The 20846-nt window shown below is 43.6% G+C and overlaps 1 protein-coding gene across 2 annotated transcripts in view; it reads left to right on the top strand.

Annotated features, from left to right (window-relative positions):
* Nucleotides 1-638: 638 nt before the first annotated feature.
* Nucleotides 639-20846, top strand: part of SEMA6D (semaphorin 6D) — a 308201-nt gene continuing 287993 nt past the window's right edge. For both annotated transcript variants that reach the window (XM_087972700.1, XM_087972699.1), the window contains exon 1: nucleotides 639-850. The gene's annotated coding sequence lies outside the window, so the exon portion shown is untranslated. The remainder of the gene's footprint in view (nucleotides 851-20846) is intronic.

Below are 20846 nucleotides of genomic sequence, written 5' to 3'. Positions count from 1 at the left end.
GGCTTTCCATGAGAAGAGAAACATCTTAAAAGAAAAATCAGAAACTTCAGTCGCCTTTCAAATAAAAGCACCTTTGGGGGGAAAAAAAACCATGACTTGGACGAATGAGAACCTGTCCATGGTATGTCAAGATGGTGATTTTAGATTGAGCTGGATAACAAAGTCTGTGGGTTTACTGACCACATTTGGACTAAGGAGTTGAGAAAGCCCAGTTATCAAGACCGTGGCTGGACAGCTTTCTCCCATGGTTTAGGTGCACTTAAGTCTTCTGCCCTCCAAAGCAAGGTGGCCTTGGAAGACACACACACACACACACACGCACCCTCAGCATCCTTTCCAAACTCCCAACAGATCCCAGATCCAGGCAAAGAGGAACCTCGCTCGTCCTCGTTGGACGACCCCCCCAACCCTCTGGCCGTCGAGGGGCCTCTAAGTCCGCCTAACTCCCACCACCGTGGGGGGGGGAGGGGGGGAGAGAAAGCTTGCGAGCGCGATCTCGTGGCGCATGCGGAGAAAGGGGCGCCTGCCTCGCTCTCCTCGCCAGAAGCTTGCTTGCCGCAAATGGCTGGGGGAGGGCCGAGGAGGAGGAGGAGGAGGAGGAGGTGGGAGCGGCCGAAGTGAAGCCGCGAGGGGAGTTTGCCTGGCGGAGAGCCGCTCCGCCGCCGCCAACAGCAGCGAGCGAAATAAGCGGGCGAAAACAAGACCCAAACAGCGCCCAGAAGGAACCAGTCAAGCCAGCCCGCTCCGGCGACCGACCGGGGCCAAAGACGCCGGGCTTGCGCCGCGCCACGGGCTGCTACGGCTGGTTCCTCCCCAGCGCCGTCGGGGCTGCGAGGCGGATGCCCGGCCGGTAAGCTCGCGTGCTGGGGTGGGTGTGGCTGGCGAGCCCGGGAGTTCTGGAAGAGGCGGGGCAGACCCGGAGCTCTGGCGGTACCCGGGTTTTTGGCGTACGTGGGGATGCTGTCTATCTGACTTTGAGGGTCCTGGCTCCAAAAGCCGGCGCGGGAAGCTTTGGGGCGGGGGGCAAAAAAAGAGGCGCTCGACCCTCGGAAGCCGTGTTGGCTCTCCCTGGGCGTCCAGCCTCGAGTTCAGGCGCGGGCTGCCCTGGAAGGACGGGCGAGGAAGGTGAAGGCGAGCCCTGACTTGGGAACAAAAGCGGCGCCCTGCTGCTGGCTGCTTTGGCGAAGCGCCTTGGACTACAGTGCCCATCGCTCCCAGCTAATGGCTGGCTGGCTGAGGTGGTAACTGAGGCGCATTGGGGGAGCGCACAGCCGGGGGTGCGGGTGGGGGTAGTAGAAGCGGCCCCCGCCCCCTCCCCATCCCCAGTTCCCGGCCGAGGGTTTTGTCTTGCGAATTGGATGCTCTGGTTCTTCCTTCTTTCCTTCCTTCCGTCCTCCTTCTCCGTCTGGCTTCTCTCTCGCTTTTCTTCTTCCCTTCAGTCGTGATGAATGGTCTGGCCAGGGGAAGCGGGGGGTGGGGGTCGGGGGAGCGGCGCGGCGATATTTTCTGTCCTTCCAGACTTTTGTCAAAGCCAGCCATGATTTGCGCATCTCGGGAGGCAGCGCTGTCTGCGTGCGTATTTGCGCACAGATCCGTAGCCCCGGATAACACCCAGGGGCGCACGCACCCCAGCCAGTCTCGCCGCGTGAACTATTCCAACTTCAGCTGAGCTGAAAATGAAAGGGAGAGGGGGGGGGGAGAGAAATGTTTCCTGATTTGCTACCCCTGTGGGGCTTGTTTGATACGTTTAAAAGGAAAGAAAAAACCTGCAGCCGTCCCTGTGTCCCTGTACCATTTCTCTGGCCCTCTCAGCTTGCAAATAGCAACCTCTTTGCTTCTGCCCCATTACTCTGGGTAGCAAACGCAGCTCCCCTGTTTGCTTGCTCCGTGCCATAAATCTTGCGCGCTCTCTGCTTCCTTCCTCGCCATTCATTTAAAGAGGTTTTCACTTTCCAATTATTCTCGCAGCTGGGGACCCGCTAGTTCTTGGTTGAGGGGCTGAAGAATTATTCTCCTCTTCCCCCCATTCCCCCTTTTTTATTTTGCCACTTTCTTGGAGGGAGGACCCCTTTCCCCCATTTTTCTCTCCTTCCTGGTCGTCTGAAAATGGGGGGAAAGGGTCTTTCTTTCCTTGGGGTGCCCCCCAGCCAGAGAGAGCGAGAGCGAGACAGAGAGAGACAGATAGATTGATTCTTAATTCAGACAGGCTCGATCACGTGTCCGTTCAAACAGGGCGTGACTGATTGAAAACCCACGGACAAAATTCCCGTGCTGGTGACTTCATCTCTTCTCTACTTTGTCTACGTCCAGGCTCAAACAAACAACAACAACAAAAAAAACCCACCCTCCTTTTGGAGGGGTTTTTATTTTTTAATTTGTGAAATGAAAGCTGTGGCAAGTGGAAATGCCAACCAGCGTCCAGTGTTCCTGGCCGAGATTCTCGCTGGATTTTTTTTTAATCTATTCATCCTGGCCAGTAATATATTTGCACACCAATCTGTCAAAGAGTTTGGCAGTTTTGTACGGAACTGCTTACGCTCGGGGAATCTACAGGGATGAAAGAACTCGGTGGCGCCTGGAATCCAGAGAGAGAGAGAGAGAGAGAGAGAGAGAGAGACGTTTTATGTACATCTTTAAACTGTCCAGTTGGATTTGGGAGAGTCAAACCCCTCCTGGGGGGCCATTTCCAGCAAATGATCTATTCGCTTTTTAAAAGAAAGGGATGAAAAGCGGATAGAAAGCTTTCAAAATGAAAGCGAGGGGATAACATGAGAATGAGAAGGCTCTTTGGCAAAACAATGTTTTGTGCACTTTTGTTTATAGATGTAGGAATTATTCTTTCCTTTTTCTCCCCCCTGTACATACAGCTTGGCTGGGGACACATAACCGGTTAACCCCGGCTTGCTTGACAGGGGTTTGCTGAATAAAATAATTAGTTCGGTTTGTTTTCCATGCTTGAAAAAAAAAACTGCAAAATAAAGCGGTTTGGAAAACTTGCTTAACCTAATCAAGTGAACCACATTATCTAGGTTTATAGGACATATTAAACCTCAGACTGGACTGGTTTATCAATACATTGCTTGAATGTAGCCATTCTGTATTGGCAAAAGTGAGTATGTTGTAACTATGACACCTTACAACAGAATGCTGTCCACAAAACATAGTTTGATTGATTGATTCGAACTGAAGGACCTGTGGCTGAGTTAATATACAGGGCTAACTTTAAGGGTTTGGGTGTGCTGTGGTCCGTAAACCATGGTTTACCACTCAGGATGAGATGTAAGCCAGGCCACCGTGGTTTGGGCTAACCAAAATTAATATTTTTAAGGCAGAGGGTGAAGCTTGGTTGTGGTGCTCCCCTAAAGCTTTAAACAGGAATGCTAGTTAGAAAATCTGGACATCTGGACAGTTGTGATCCAAATTCTTTCTCCTTTTACAGTATCCTTTTTATTTAAAAGCACAGACTTTGTATGATTTGCTAGTAATTTTCCCTTCCATTTCCTCCTTGCTGTCAGTCTGGTTCACACATCCATCCCGTTTAAATGTTACACCAACATAGATCTTTTTCAAACGGATTTTGATTAGCGGAGAAAGTGGGGCATAAATATCTTTTGAGTGCACCCCTGACTACCCTTTGTGCTCCCTATGTAGTTTTGGTTTCCCAGAGTAAATACAAAATGGATTGCGTCTAGCTTCACTCCTGTTTTCTATTTCATTTTCAGACCAAATTTCAATCCACAGAGCTCTTTTTTTTCCAAATATTCCATGCCTTGTTGTTTTGGGTTATGCAGATGCAGATTAACTGCACTGGGGGGGAAAAAATTAGGAATGTGGAGGGAACAGAAATGATACTTAATGGTTGTGATTAGATTTCTTTATAGTGTGTATTTCTTTTAGGTATATATTGCCAAGGCCCCTCAATGCTTCCCTTAAGGAAAAAGATTAATAATCTTGCAATAAAAATTTAGCTTGCTGCTGAAAGACCTGTTCAGAATAGCACTCTGAGGCTGTACTCTTGCATACTTTTTTTAAAAATAAGGCAGTAAAATGGATCTCAGTGAGACCTCCAATATTATACTCCTTCTGGTTAGAGTGGAACAGAGGTGCTTTCTTCCTCGTCCTCTTATTCTGAAACATAGAGTAGGGTATCATCAACCAAATCTTTTTTAAAAAATCTCACCTAACTAGAATGCTGTTTGGGGAAAAATTAGGGTGGACTATGTATGTCTGCTTCAGCTCCTGAAGGAAAGCAGAATGTATAATCAGTTGGTTATGTGCCATTAAGTTGTTTTTGACTTCTAGTGACCAGATAGGTTTCCTCTATAAGGTTCTGCATTATAACTTGGCCTTCAAGGCTTCCAATGGTGTCCCCATGCCACTGTAACTGAGTCCATAGATCTGGCCGGTGGTCCTTCTTTTCTTCTCTTTCCTTTCATCTTCCCCAGCAGTAGAGCCATCTCCAGAAAGAGAAGTCTTCATATAATGTAATCAAAGAGGGGATAATATGAGCCTGGTTGTTTGTGCTTTGAGTGAGAACTCTGGGTTGAGTTGTTCAATGATCCATTGGTTGGTTCTTGTGGTTGTCCATGGTATTCTCAAGAGTCTTCCTCAACACCAATTTTCAAGGCATCAATATTCTTCTTATCTCGCTTCTTCAAAGTCCATCTGTTGCTTCCATAGAGTGTCACGGGGAACATCACACCTTGCATGATTCTAATTTTTGTGGTTGATTGATTCCCGTGGATAAGATATTTGTAACATACAGATTGAAAAAACAAATTGTATTTTTAATGTTAAATGGGCCACCTGGTATTCTCCAGAAGTGGTAGCCTCAGTACCAGTGGTCAAGTTGGCTACAAATTCTGGGAATCAGCTGGCTAATCCGGAGGCCAAGGTTGGAGAAGACTACAGCATCCTACCTTTATTGGAACAACTTAGTATTATTGGATTCATATGTCATACTAAGGTACTTTTCAAAAATTAAAATGTGAACTGTTGAGCAAGCCATCGTAATATGATTCACATAGAAAGTGAACAAATATAATTTGCAAACTTTAGTAGCTGAGGTCAATATGTTCAAAGCTAACCCTGAATCCAAACCAAATGAGTAGTGTAGCTTCCCCTCCAAGAAGCTTCTTCAGCTCTGGCTGGCTAGTGGGGAAGCCGAAGAAGCTTCTTGGATGAGAAGCGAAACATCTTCAAAGAAAAACCAGAAAGTCCAGTTGCCTCTTGAAAAAAAGCATCTTTGGGACGAGTAGTGTAGCTGTTAGTTTGTTGGCCTGGAATTGATCAAAGAAGCCCCCAGAGTGATTTTGGATCCATCATCCCCCCCCCCAAACTATTTTCATAAGGTTGTTGTTGTGAGGGTTCAGTTGGAAGATGGATTTGCAACACAACCACTTTGAGCTTCGAAAGTGAAGGGGACAATACTCATCAGAAAAGGAATAACCCACTAACCCAAAGCGTTAACAATCATAGTGTGTTTTCTCACAAGGTAACCTGAAACCAGTCCCAACATGGTCTCTTGCTTAGTGTGTATAATTTCAGCTTAATGTTTTGGAGCTTGTGATTGTCATCTCCAAGGGATGGAGTGGCTTGGATATCTCTCCATGCAATGCAATCCATTTGGATAGTACTGCTGTTTTTGTATCTGTTTTCATGTGTTTTTGGAAAAGAGCTTTTGCCACTCACATACAGATAGAGTCCTCAACTTACCTCAGTTCATTTAGCGACTATTCAAAGTGTAGAATGGCACTCAAAATGAGAGCATTTGCACCGGGAACAAATCCCTTGTGTGCCCAATCACACTTGGCCAATAAAGAATTTTATTCTATTCTGTTCTGTTCCATTCTGTTCCATTCCATTCCATTCTCTATTCTATTCTACCCTACCCTACCCTACTCCATTCCATTCCATTCCCTTCCATTCCATTCCCTTCCCTTCCCTTCCCTTCCCTTCCCTTCCCTTCCCTTCCCTTCCCTTCCATTCCATTCCATTCCATTCCATTCTATTCTATTCAAAAAGGCAACTTAGGCCCATTTTTCACACTTTACAATCATTGCAGTATCCCCATGGTCACGTGATCAAAATTCAGCCACTGGACAACTAACTCAAATTTATGACGGTGGCAGTATCCCAGGGTCACGTGAGCCCCTTTTGCGACCCTCTGACAAGCGAAGTCCATGGGGGGCAGCCACATTCCCTTAACAACCATGTTACTAACTTAGCAACCACAGCGATTCACTTAACAACTGTGGCAAGAAAGGTTGTTAATTGGGGCAAAACTCACTTAGAAAAAATGTCTCACGTAGCAACAGAAATTTTGCGCTCAGTTGGGGTCATAAGCCAAGAACCGCCTGTACTGAATGTGTTCTCGGTTGCAGAAGAAAAACCCTGCATTGTTATGTTGTTGTTGTTGTTGTTGTTATCTAGTAAGTGTGGAAGATTGGCGGGTACAAATTGCCAATCTAACAAAGGATTTGGTCATGATACCATTCTGACTTTGTCAAAAGCTTCTGTCTCCTGCATGTTATCATTTACAACATGATACACATGAAAGGACATTTGGTGGCAGAGATGCTGTTGTATCCTCCCAGGATTTGAAACTCACTGAGGTCTTCAATTTATATGACTAATTTTCATTTTTATTGGAATACAAGCAACTGGGTTTCAATAGTTTGTTCAGTGGAAGGAAAAGTCATCCCTCCTCGCTTGCTGTCATTGAGATATATTATGTGAGACTGCCTAGCCTTTCCCAGACTGACATCCTACAGATCTGTCCTGTAATACGGTGGCTAAGAAGGATGAGGAACCGGGGAAGGCTAACGTACGACCTGTTCTGTTGGCGGTGGGAGCCCAAAAATATATAAAATGCCACAAAAATTAAATTATTTCTGTTGTTGCTTTTGGATTGCCTCCAGGAGCTTCCATCAACCAGCTTTATCCTCATAATTATTAGCCGTGGTGGCACAGTGGTTAAGATGCAGTATTGCAGGCTAACTCTGCCCATAGCTTGGAGTTCGAGCCTGACCAGCTCATGGTTGACTCAGCCTTCCATCCTTTCAGAGGTGGGTAAAATGGGGACCCAGATTGTTGGGGGCAAGGGGCTGTCTCTGTAAACCAACCAACCTTCCTTCCTTCCTTCCTTCCTTCCTTCCTTCCTTCCTTCCTTCCTTCCTTCCTTCCTTCCTTCCTTCCTTCCTTCCTTTCCTTCCTTGTGGTTAGAATGCAGTATTGCAGGCTAATTCTGCCAATTACCAGCAGTTTGATCCTGACCAGCTCAAGGTTGACTCAACCTTCCATCCTTTCCGAGGTTGGTAAAATGAGGACCCAGATTGTTGGGGGCAATAGGCTGACTCTGTAAACCACTTAGAGAAGGCTGTAAAGCAGTGATCCCCAACCTTTTTTACGCCGCGGCCCGGTACCGGCATCAGCTGGGCGCCGCGGCCCGGTACCGGCATCAGCTGGGCGCCGCCATCTTTTTGATGAAAAATGCTTCCGGTGACCTCACCGGAAGCACTTTTCATCAAAAATATGGCGGCGCTAGCTTCGATGAGCTTTTCCGGTAGAAATGGCTTTCTACCCGGAAAAGCTCACCGGAAGCACTTTTTCATCAAAAAAGATGGCGGCGCCCAGCAAGCCAGCGGCCCGGTAGGACCTGTTCCGCGGCCCGGTACCGGTCCATGGACCGGTGGTTGGGGACCCCTGCTGTAAAGCACTGTGAAGTGGCATATAAGTCTAAGTACTATTGCTATAATTATCCTGCAAGGCAGTTCTGGTTTATATGAGCTGGGTCTATGATAATGATGATGGTGTTATCCAATAATATTCAACTCTTGGCGATTCTATGGGCCATGGCTGTCCCTATCATCCGATCTTGAACTACTTCATTGAATTTTTCTGTGGTCTGGCTGGTGTCAGCTTTGATGGTAATTGGCTCCACATGAATTATTAAATTAAAATGTGCTTGACATCTAGTGTGCATCTAGACAGCTTGATTAGCCTCTAGATCAGGGTGTGAATTGTCCATTGTGATTTCTGAACCATGGGTTGAGTCTTAGCATAAGGTATAGACTCAAACATTCTTTTAATTTACCCAATTATGTTTAAAGCAATCTGCAGCTTTTTATGATGTGCGATACCAGGGGTGGGATTCAAATTTTTTAACAACCAGTTCTGTGGGCGTGGCTTAGGTGGTGGGCGTGGTTTGGTCATGTGACTGGGTGGACATGGCTTGGTGGTCATGTTATTGGCTGGGTGTGGCCAACTCAACATCACTCACATCGAGGCACGCATCTCCTCTCCTGGCCTCTCATGACTGTGGGGATGCTGCAAGAGTCGTAAGTGTGAAAAATGGTCATAAGTCACTTTTTTCAGTGCCATTGTAACTTTGAATGGTCACTCCACACAAGCAAAGTACCAACAAAGAAGGGGAAAAAAAACCTCTAGAGATGTTCCTGAGACAGGAAGTCTAGTCCTGCCAAGAATGTAAAAAGGGTTAACGGAGAGGCAGTTTCTGTAAGCAACACCAGAATGTTTCCTTCCTGCCTTCCTTACAGGATTAGGCCAGTAATTTCTTCTAACAACCAGTTCTCCCAACTGCTTAGAATGTTAACAACCGGTTCTAGCGAATAGGTGCGAACTGGTAGAATCCCACCTCTATGCGATACCCAGCCTGATGTGGACTGGGAATCATTTTGTGAGCCTCAAAACTGAATAGGTGGTTGCTCATAGTGTCCTCCCTATGTTTTGAACTCCCAAAACATGGTATAAATAGGAATAATCTCTTGAGACCTTTGAGAATTAAACTGCAGAATGTCTCTTTCACCCCTTTAAACATTTGTCCAGAATGCAGCTCTGCTTTCCTCCAAGTATATAAGGCATGCATTGTCACCTGCATATTCATATTTGTGAATAGGTTAATTTGTAAAAAACTTGTGGTTTACACACATGTCCTCTCTCTTACCTTTAGATAATTAAGGCTGCAATTCCTTGGAGTAAAATTATATGAATTATTTCCTCCTGAAGGTGCATATTTGTTTATACAAAATCATCAGCATACACTGTATATAAAATCCAGGGGGAAAAAACCACTGTTTCCCTTCACCTTGCAGGCTAAAATTCAAGACGAGAGCAAGACAGCGAGGTGTTTCTTCCTTCTAGCATACATAAATTACAGATATTTAAACTGAATTACAACAAGGTACGGGAAGTAGGAGTTACAAAGCAGGGGCTTTGTAGAAAGGAGGAGTTTTAGCGGGGGAAATCGTCAGGGAATGAAGGATGTTGCTACTTGATTGGTGCTCTTGAGTGTCAAGTCCATTTAGATGGAACTGTAAAGGAGAAAGAAAGAAAGAAAGAAATCTTTTTGTAAAAGAGGGAAACTTTGGATGAACTGAAGATTTACAGATGTAATGACATTTTGAACCAACTCAGATCTGATTTCTCAACAGTTTTCGTCTCTCGTGAAACATGCTTTAGTTCTTTTATATTTAGAAGACGTTTCCTCCCATATTTTTTGGGCGGGGTAGAGTATTGAATATGTGTATTGCTGTGATATGCTGCTGGATTAAAGAACTCACTCTGGTTGCCCCATGTCATCATCTGAAAGTGTTCCCTCATTATGTCTGCCTTTGGAAATGAATAGAAATATTATTCATCGATGAAGAGAGTTCAGATGCAATGCACTTTCCTGACAGAACAATTAATCAGTAGAATGGCTTACCTCCAGTAGTTCTGGGTGCTCCATCCATCACTGGAGGATTTCAAGAAGAGATTGATTATCACTGGTCTTGAAATGGTCCAGGGCCGTGATGGTAAACCTATGGCACGCATGCCACAGGTGGCACACGGAGCCCTTTGTGCGGGCAAGCGAGCCCCAGCCAAACTCACCTGCACTGCGCATGCTTCCCAGCTGATTTTCGGCCTGTTTGAGGCAGTTTTCGCCGTCCCAGAGGCTCGAGGGAAGCCTCTGCAGCCTCGGGAGGCCAAAATATGGGCCTTCCGGAAATACAAGAAGTGACAAAACGGGCCTGTTTTTCGGCCTCCAAAGGCTGCAGAGGCTTCCCTTGAGCCTCTGCGAGGGCAAAAATGGCATCAAACAGGCCAAAAATCAGCTGGGAAGCACGGGCATGCTCAGTGCAGGTAAGGGGGGCTGTTGCATGCACATGTGTAGGGGGGTGGGGTGCATTGCATTGAGGCTTCTGGTGCATGTGTGCACTTTTGGCACACCACAACAAAAAGGTTCGCCATCCCTGGTCTAGGGTCTCCTGCTTGAGCAGGGGGGTGGACTAGAAGGCCTCCAAGGTCCCTTCTAACTCGGTTATTCTGCAGTGGAAAACCTTCTTCCCCTCTTTCTCCACTTACCCCTCCCAGCTGTGGAGCATGCAACCCTCCATCCTTTGAACATTTCACTGCAATTTGCTTTTCTTGGAGGGTGGGAGGGAACAGCTCAAAGGCCATTGATTTTGGAGGAATGCAAATGGTTCCTAAAAATGCCAGAGGAAAAAAAAATGAGGCTGTCAGTCTTTTGACTAGAAACTCAGCTGCTGAAGAGGGACGTGTCTTTGCCCCCATCCACGTGCCCCCCCTCCCAGTTGCAGTCTGGAAAGAGAGGCCCCCATCGTAAGTCATCAAGGTGAACTCCGCTACCTGCATTCATTTCCAGGCAGTTCAGGTGTGGAAGCTTTCTGCTGAACAGAGTGATAATGTTGTGCTGTGCTGAACGAGGACTCTTGGGCTGATTAAATCTAGTAAGAGCAGAGGCCACAGCGCATACAGAGGTAGGTTGGGATTAACTCGAATGAGAATGATGGCTGTTTGATTTGACCTTGCAAAACAGAGCGAGGGGCTAATTTTCGAGGCATAATAGAAAAAAAAGGCACGATACTCCTGTGCTCTGGGGGCTCATAGCGAGATTTGATAAGTGACAAAACACTGTCGGAAAACAAGCCATAGATTTCTGTTCATCTCAAACCTTGTTTTTATGGATTTCATTTCAAATGTAAGCACTTTAACCCTTCGTGTGTGTGTGTGTGTGTTTTTAAATACCTTGTGGGATTTTGTGTTGGTCCATTCAGATAAATTGCATCATGGTTTGTTCAACCATGAATTGTGGGACTGTGGGGTCTCTGAGCTTGGTGGTTTTCTGGCATATGAATGGTTTATGATTTAGAGACCTGCCAGTTTGAGGATATCAAAAAGCGAGTGTGTGTGTGTAGGCATTAAAAAAAATGGCAGGTCTCTAAAAAAAATGGCAGGTCTCTAAATCATAAAATGGTGAGTGTATCATGGATGTGTGTGTGTGTGTGTCAGTGGTGGGATTCAATTTTTTTTACAACCGGTTGTGTGGGGATGGCTTGGTGGGCGTGGCAGGGGAAGGATACTGTAAAATCTCCAGTCAGAGGTGGCATTTGCCGGTTCTCCAAACCACTCAAAATTTCCGCTACCGGTTCTCCAGAACTGGTCAGAACCTGCTGAATACCACCCCTGGTGTGTGTGTGTGTAACCCTGACCCACATATCATTTGTCTCACTTATTCAATGACATCATAATATACATGATGTTGCCTTCTGCCCTTCCCTGTAGGTGGGCAAATCTGATATGCTTTCCTTGACGGATGGATTCAACTTGTAACCCAGATGTTTTTGGCCATTTTACGTGAGGTTGGGAGGAAGTAAATGTGGGCAACTCATTTCTTATTTTTTGATGTCACCTGTTTTGATGAATTTGCTGGATGGAAAGGCCAGATAGGGATCAAAGAATTTATGTTTGAAACACATTGATTGAACATGAAGGTATTAAATTGAATGGTGCTGTTTCTGGAAATCAGGTATTTTCTGAACTATTTATAACTCCAATCCCCTTAATATTTTATTCCTTCCTTGTGAATTCTCTCTCTCTCTGTGTGTCTGTCTTTCTCTCTCTCAAAATTCTCCCTTCATCTGCACGCCGTTCAGCTTCCATCTCACTTCCATCAGTCCAATGAATGGATTTCAGGACCTTATGAATCTATTTTTCATATTAAATCCTGTCTCTCCAACATATCACTTTGTAATCCAATCCATTCCTCCATCCAATAGCCTTGCCTCTCCACTTCTCATAGCAACATGGTTCAATTTTTTTTGGCTCCCCTACTTTATCAGTCTCATCTTTGGTCATCCTTCCATTTCTTGCACACCATTAATTACAATTCAACCTTTCATTTTTCCGTGCAGCTAACCTACATGCACAATTATGCACTTATTAAGGACATGTTAACATGGGGTGGACTGCAGTTCAGGGTGTACATTTATAATCTCAGCCATCTGTGTCGTTGGTCAGGCATAGCTATCATGGCTAGTTAGGAATGTTTGTCACCTACTTTGCAACAGGTTGAGCCAATACAAATAGTCTTTCACTGATGACCATTGGTTTAACAATGGCTCAAAGTTACAAAGGCATTGAAAATAGTGACTTATGACTGGTCCTCAAAGTTATGTCTGTTGCAGCACCCCTGTGGCCATGTGACCACAATTTCAGTGCTTGGCAACCATCTCACATTTATAATGGTTGCCACATCTTTTGATCACAATTTGCAACCTTCCCAGACATTTCCAAAATGCAAAACCAATGAAGGAAGCCAGATTCACTTAACAACCATGTAAGAATCGTTGTAAAATTGGGTCTGGTTATGTGATGACCTGCTTCATGATCACCTGGCTTAGCTACCAAAATTCCAGTCCCAATTGTGGTCCTAAGACAAGGACTAACCTTGTAATCTTCAATGAAGTCATGCTTCCTTTAGCAAGGAGAAAAAAACAATGCTTGACTATGTTCTGTGCATAGAAGTGTGACAGCATTGCCAAATTCAGCACGAATAAAATGACAGACCCTATAAATCTAATACAGGGACATGAGCATTATGTTGTGAACATCTGTAGGCTTGCGGATACCATGCATGGCATCTGCCAGCTTCTTTGCTGTATCTAACTTAAGTTCTAAAAACCAACATTGGAAATGGATGGTCTTCCTTAGAGCAGGGGCCGCCAACTTTTTGGACCTCAGGGACCACCAAACTCATAATTTTAAATCCCATGGACCAGAGACCCTGGAAAAATGCCAAAAAAATGTCTGCAGGAAAATTCCCCATCCCGTTTTCCTATCGATCGATCATTCTTTATTTGGGATCGCAGGATATCATCTCCAGCTCCCTTCTTGGGAGTGGGGGGGGAGGGGAGAGACTTTTGGCTTCATGCAAGGAAAGCAGCAGAAGCAGCAGAAGTCTTTCTTTCTCTCCCCCAAACTCCACCAGAAATGAGTCTTTGTGAGACTTGTCACACCGGTGCAGCTTCTTGGAGCAGGAGGACTTGCAGGGTCTCTTGTGTGTAGCCAAAAGCAGAAGCAGAAAGAAGCATTGTTTTGGGGGGTGCTTTGGGGATGACATTTCTCTGTGGACCACCAAAATATTCTCACGGACCACCAGTGGTCCTCAGCCCACTGGTTGGCGACCACTGCCTTAGAGCAATGTTTCTCCACCGCCCCTTTGAGAATGTAGACTTCAACTCCCAGAATCCCCTAGCCAACCCTACCGCTTTCTGTTCTTTTCTGTCTCTTTTAAATGTTTCCTGTCTTCGTTTTTGTGACTTTTATCTTGGCGGTCACCCTAAGGATGCTACTCTAGCTAGTTGCGTGTTTAGATCTATGCAAGCGGGAAGGCGCTCCAGGGAAATTAATCTTGTCTTCTACCCACAAACTCATGAGAAGATGGACATCTGGCAGTAATGGATGTGTGCAACCAGCTGGAAAGAATTCTGATGGCCCCATCCAGCTCCTGCCAGGTATGGGAATAAACACAGTTATCTAGGCATTTGGCATGGGAATCTCTCCACATTTTCTGCCACGGTAAGTGGATTTTGCAAGGGAAGCCTCATTTATAGAGACTGGTTTCAAATGCCTCTCTAAACTGTAATTTTTAACAGAGGTGACAGATTAGAATGTAGAATAATAGAGTTGGAAGGGATCTTGGAGGTCTTCTAGTCCAACCCGCTGCCCAAGCCGGAGATCTATAACATTCTGGACAAATGGTGGTCCAGTCTCTTCTTTAAAAAGCCCCCAGTGATGGAACAATCACAACTTCTGAAGACAAGCGTTCCACTTCTTGTTCTCCCTGTCTGGAATTTTCCAGATTTAAGAAAAACTCTTTTTATTTAGACACAGCGAAAAATTGTATCTAAATAAGAAAAGGAAAAGAAACGTCGGGGTCAGAGAGAAAAAAATCTAAGTACATTGGGAAAAATCTACTTTGTGAGATAAAATTCAAGGTCTCTCTAATCTGTGTGTGTGTGTGTGTGTGTGTGTGTGTGTGTGTGTGTGTGTGTGTGTGTGTGTGTTCCCAAAGTGGTGCATTTGGAGAAGAGAATGAAAAGAGCTTGATTTCTTTTTTTTCTGCTACTGACCTGAAATAGAATGAGAAAATGGCTTGCAAATGGATACTTCCATCATCGAAAGGAAAACAGAAGGAGAAAAAAAAAACCAGTGCATTTAAATCCCATAAACATTTTTATTTGCGAGAAAAACATTTTGCATTTGATGCTAGCAGTCAATTAGCTGTATTTCCCCCTTTTCCCTCTACACACACACACACACACACACACACACACACAGAGAGAGAGAGAGAGAGAGAGAGAGAGAGAGAATTTTCATTCCTCATCTTGTTATATGGTAACTTAACTTGGTTCCATGTGTGTCCAGATTGGGATTTTTAAAATGTTGCTTGGGCTTAAAACTTGTTGAAATCAGTTTCCGATTAGACTTTTGGATTTGCACGTGACAGAAGAATCTCTCTCTCTCTCTCTCTCTCTCTCTCTCTCTCTCTCTCTCTCTCTCTCTCTCTCTCTCTCTCTCTCTCTCTCTCCCTGGCTTGATTTTTCGGTGAAGTGTTACATCACGTTGGATCGCCTTTCCTTGCTTTGAATTCTCTGCGGCATGTCGTTCAACAGATGTGCCTTTACTGGGAGCTTTGCGTAACATGTTCTCACTGTTTTTATGCACTGGCAGGCACTTTAGCACTGGAAGGCTCTGACTGTCAGATGAATGTTCTCGGTTGCCTTGCCGGATGTGCAAAACACTTCCAAAACAGCCTATAATTGCCTGATTCTGCAGAGGATACAGAAGCCAAAATCTGTCCCCCAGACCTTTAAAAAAAAAATCATTTTGAATGCATGAAAATAGCAATAGCACTTAGACTTACATACCGCTTTACAGTGCCTTTACAGCCCTCTCTAAGCGGTTTACAGAGTCAGCCTCTTGCCCCCAACAATTTTGGCTCCTCATTTTATACCCACCTCGGAAGGATGGAAGGCCGAGTCAACCTTGAGCCTGGTGGGATTTGAACTGACAAATTTCAGGCAGCTGGCAGGCAGCAGAAGTAGCCTGCAGTACTGCACTCTAATCACTGCGCCACCGTCGCCCAAAATTTTAGTGGCCTTGTCTTCTCTAATAGACAGAGCCATCAATGTCAGAAAAACTTACATTAGTTGACCACAGTTAGTTAACACACAAGTTGGCCATGTTCTGATAGACAGCAGCTCCCTCTCCCTTCTGGAATCTACTTTTTGAGGGATCTATTGTTTTTTTCACCCATACTTTGCATTTAAGGGCTTCCTTCTTCCCCTTAACTGCTTAAGTAGCCCACGTGGTATTGTTTTGTTTTGTTTCGTCCTGCTTTCTTTGGCAGTTTGTATTGGACGTTCTGATGTTGGATTGCAAACTAGGTCATGCTCTGCAATAATGGGAAATACAGGTATATTTCACCTTTTGAGGAAAAACAAGACAAGCCATCTCTGGGCCTTGTGCCTGTAGTGAATAAACCTACCTAAAATAGGTTGGAAAGGGCTGGTGGAAGCCGTTCTTCTCTCCTTCCCATTTTAAAAGGAATCTTAAGACAAAGATGATTAGGGGACTGGAGGCTAAAACATGTGAAGAACGGTTGCTGGAATCGGGTATGTCTAGTTTGATGAAAAGAAGAACTAGGGGAGACAGGATAGCAGTCTTCCAATATCTGAGAGGCTGCCACAAAGAAGAGGGAGTCAAGCTATTCTCCAAAGCACCTGAAGGTAGGCCAAGAAGCAATGGGTGGAAAATAATCAAGGAGAGAAGCAACTTAGAACTAAGGAGAAATTCCCTGACAGTGAGAACAATTAACCAGTGGAACAACTTGCCTCCAGAAGTTGGGAATGCTCCAACACTGGAAGCTTTAAAGAAGAGATTGGACAACCATTTATCTGAAATGGTGTAGAGTTTCCTGCCTGAGCTGGGGGTTGGACTAGAAGACCTCCAAGGTCCCTTCCAACTCTTCTCTTCTAAAATTGTCATTTTGGTTGATGTAAACATAGATGTAGGCAACTAGCCAAGAGCTATCTACTTTGCAAAATCTCAAACAGAAAGTTTTTCTTCCCATCACTTATTATCTAATTTCCTTTCTATTTATTTATTTCCCATCTTTATTTGTTGTATAAATAACACAAGGGGTCAAACATATCCAACACACCTGCCTACATCAGAGTTTGAACCTGTTGGCATATTTTTTGGGCATGTACTGTATATAATACTATTCTTCTCTTCTTGCGTTAAATATTATTTTAGCTCTGCATGTCCTCCTCTCTGATTTAAATGCATGAATGCAAATGATATCTCCAGATAACCATGTCTCTAATGAGATTTGTGTGGGTGGGTGGGTGGGTGTGGGAAGTGAGAGGGAGAGCGGTACTGCGATCTCTACTACTTACTTTCAAAATATGTTGCAGATAATATAACTTCTGCAATACCCCAAAGCAATTGCTAATTTTAAACACGGGCTGTGTTTATTTCTCTCTGTGTATTTTAATATATTCTGTTATCATTCTCGGATACTTACGACTTTGGAGGCTTGCCAGATTTCTGTATAAACTAGTGCGGTATTTTCAGGGTTGGAAGAAAACACCATTTGGCCCTCATCAGATGGTGGTGGAGATGGTTTGTTGGATGGGGGTAGAGGAAGGAGACAAAGGCAGAAGAATTATTCAGATGTTCTACAAGAAGTTAATGCCAAAATAACTTCCCCTTCACCTAAACCAGAATGTGGTTTCTTTTTCCTGATTTCTTACCAGGAGGTGTCACTACAGATCAGCCAGAGCTCAAAAGACATAATAAGCTCATTAACGTGATCCTCTTTCATTCACTGTTTTTTCTCCCACCCAGATGGTCAGTATATGTTGCTTCCTAAAAACATTTCACAACAATGGCAGTTACCTGGAGATCATTTAATGAGTTTAGGCCAGGGATGGAGAATTTCCAGATGCTGATGCGGGTTTGCATGTCCCTCATCCTTGGCTAGCATTGATGGATGGGAATTGGTGCTGAATTAGATTAGATTCCCTATCTGAGAAGGGTTAGGTTCATGCATAGTGCTACATTTTCTTAATTGGTCCATAATTAATTAGGAGTGTACCTTGTGTTAAGTCAAAACCAGTACCGCTTAATGTAATGTGTGATTCTGGTTAGTGAAATCTGTGTCAGCTGCAAAAGATCAGGTCTACATGCAAAGGTCCGATTAAATTGATCTATTGTTAGTCATGTTTATGTCCAGGAATCTTCTCAAATCAGAGTTAGCACTTCCTTGGGGTTAGATAAGGGTCAATGGAATTTAAGAGGAGTTGGACTTAGTTCACTTACGGCTGTGTATGGATTCTAGGCTGATACCTCTTTTAACTTTGTCCCCAGGTTCTGGTTAGTGGGCTTGAGAGCTGTACGAGTCTGGTGTGATTGTATGTGTGTGTCTGTGTATTCTCTATCTAAATAGAAGCATCTTTACCCTTTGACTGCATGAAAGTCAAACCTTCACCAGAACCTGCCCAATGTACAGTATAAACTCAATCCTAGGAAAATGGGGTTTGCACATTTTAGGTTTTAGGGAGCCTAACATTCCTATGAATTCTCTACAAATCTGCAAAGTCCCTGCATTTAAACAAGAAATAGTTTTCTACCAACGTATTTTTCTTCCTTTTCTCCAATTTGGACATCTTGCCTTCCTAGGATTTATAACAGGTTGAGAAAAGGAAGATTTTCCATTTCCGTCCCTGGTGACAGCAAAACTACTACTAATTTCTGCCTAATTTCCTTGCTGTCAAAGATAGGAGTCATGAAATATGAAGGGCAATTTCTTTGCCAAAAATCAGCAAAAAATAACATACAAAAGGCAGAAATTTTATATAGCTTTATAATTAGTAGACATTGTTTTTAATAAAAATGACAAACATCTAATAAAAGTAGTGTGAAACCTAGAATGATTTTACTTTATATTTTTGCTTTTGGCATATAAGATAATGTAAGGGTCTATTCTGGTACTGCTTTTGTCTCATTTATTTTAAAATTTAAATATCCAGTATCCTGGATATTAGAATGATTGGATCTAAGTGTTCTATAAATTTGTATACTTTAAAAAAAAATCAACATTGATACTTCATCTATAATGCACTGGGAATTTTTTATATAATTTCAGCAAATCTTATTTCAGTTAAGTCAATATTGTATAGAAATTCATTTCACAAGGTAGGATCACCAGGGATTATAACTATTATAGAACTAATTTTATGGATAGAAGCTTCATATCTTTGTGTACCTTTGAGCCCAGAAATAATAAAATATATTACAACTGCAAAGATTTCTTGTAACACCTTTATACTTGTAGATAGATTGCATGGAATATCAGGATGATACCTTGTTTTAACCATAAACAAAGTGTTTCAGGATGCATAAATAAGAGTGTGGTGGTGGTTAAGATGTTGTATTCTAAGCCACAAAAGCAGATTGGATAGTTTGGAGTAAGATGCTCAACCTTCCTTATAGGACCATTCTTGTGTGTAGAATTTTAGGAGGAAGTTTATATATGCCACTTTGAACCCCTGGGAAAAGGATGGGATATAAAACTAATATCAACAAGGCAGTTGTCTATCGAATTGATTACTGCTGGATTCAGCAAATAACGTTACGGAATTTTGCCCTTTGTCCAATATTTATTTATTTGTGGAATTTACACCTATAATGTTTAATGATGGTTAAGATCATTATGTTAGACTCAGAAGCAACATTGTGAAATGAGGCATAAACCATGGGATCACCAATGAGGCCTGAAAAACAAGCCAGGATTTAAACATAGGAACCAGAATAGACTAGTCAGAAATCTTAAAAGAAGGAGGAGGGGAAATAGATGCAATTATATTCTGTGGAGAATCACCACAGAACCGTGAGGTATTAATGCACACAGATGAAGTTCTGTGTGAAGTTCATCTATGTCAAATCAATCTCTTTTTTTAAAAAAAAAAGTTTGGTTCTCCTTTAAATAATGGAAGAGTGAGTCAGACAAACCTATCGGGTTATGAGACATTACTTAATACAGCCTGTTTTTTCTCCCCTGAGCCTAACATATTTTTAATGAGACTCTACTGCAATTGCTTCAGTAGGATCAATTCTCATAACCAATGACCCCTGAGAACATATGGAGTTGTTGGCAAAATTTCTGGTGGAGACTGAGTGAGGTTGCTGTTTATATGAAATGCTGCCTCTGTTTCTTAGCTTACTAGATTCATACACTGTATTTCAAGGAGTTGTACATAATTCTTCCGCCTCCCTAGTGCCAGCCCAACACATAAACCATTACTCCACTTGTCATGTTTGATGTGACACCACTCTTGTTTTTCAATACTCTGTGCCTGCTGAGTAATATGAAGGAAAGGAGTCTCATAGTTATATAGTAATAGAATAACAGAGTTGAAAGGGACCTTAGAGGTCTTCTAGTCCAGGGGTCGCCAACCTTTTGGACCCCCAGGACCCCCAATCTCATAATTTTAAATCCCGTGGACCAGAGACCCTGGGAAAATCCCAAAAAAAGTCTGCAGGAAAATTCCCTATCCCGTTTTCCTACCGATCGTTCGTTCTTTACCATCTACAGCTCCGTTCTCAGAGGGAGAGAGACTTTTGGCTTCATGCAAGGAAAGCAGAAGAAGCAGCAGAAGGCTTTCTTTCTCCCCCCCCCCCAAAAAAAAAAAAACTCCACCAGAAATGCCTTATGTTCTCACACAGCCTGAATTAATTGCTTTGGGTGGGTCTTTGGGGGTGACATTTCTCTGCGGACCACCAACATTTTCTCACAGACCACCAGTGGTCCCTAGCCCACTGGTTGGCGACCACTATTCTAGTCCAACTCCATGCCCAAGCAGGTGACCCTATATCATTCGGGACAAATGGCTGTCCAATCTCTTCTTGAAAACTTCCAGTGATGGAGCACCTGCAACTTCTGAAGCCAAACTGTTTCACTGATTAATTGTTCTAACTGTCAATATGAGTTTATGGATCTTTCCTTATGCCAATGTTATGCAGGAGATGGTGAGGTCCTCTCCTCTTGACATATTCAAGCAGAGCCTTGATGAACCTCTTTCTGAGACACTTTGGTTTGAACCGGAGCAGAAGGTTGAACTCCCAAAAGAATGAAATGTCCTCTTCCAACTCTGATTTTGTGGAGTGCCACCATCTAAAATCAAAACATAAATTCATGGTAGGGATGAGCCAGATTTGAGTGACATTCATATATCCCTTGTATATTCTTCCAGGTTCCATCCAGGATTGTATGTTAGTGTTGCTGGATGATGGTGATGGTTGACAGTGATTACAGTTGTGCATGTTGGCAAGGCTTTGTCTACCCATCCTGTGTATACCAAGAAGTCCACCCATCTTCTCTTACATGATATTCAGTTCATAGAAAACCAACTCAGTTAATGATTCCATACGATGCTGCGTGTTTGCACATTAAGCAGCAAATTTTTGCTTTCGAA

The sequence above is a fragment of the Notechis scutatus genome, chromosome 11, assembly GCF_049901735.1.
Source record: "Notechis scutatus isolate UNSWTSFEM ecotype Mainland chromosome 11, rNotScu1.2, whole genome shotgun sequence".
In the NCBI taxonomy this organism is placed as follows: Eukaryota; Metazoa; Chordata; class Lepidosauria; order Squamata; family Elapidae; genus Notechis; species Notechis scutatus.
This window is presented reverse-complemented; position numbering and strand designations above follow the sequence as displayed.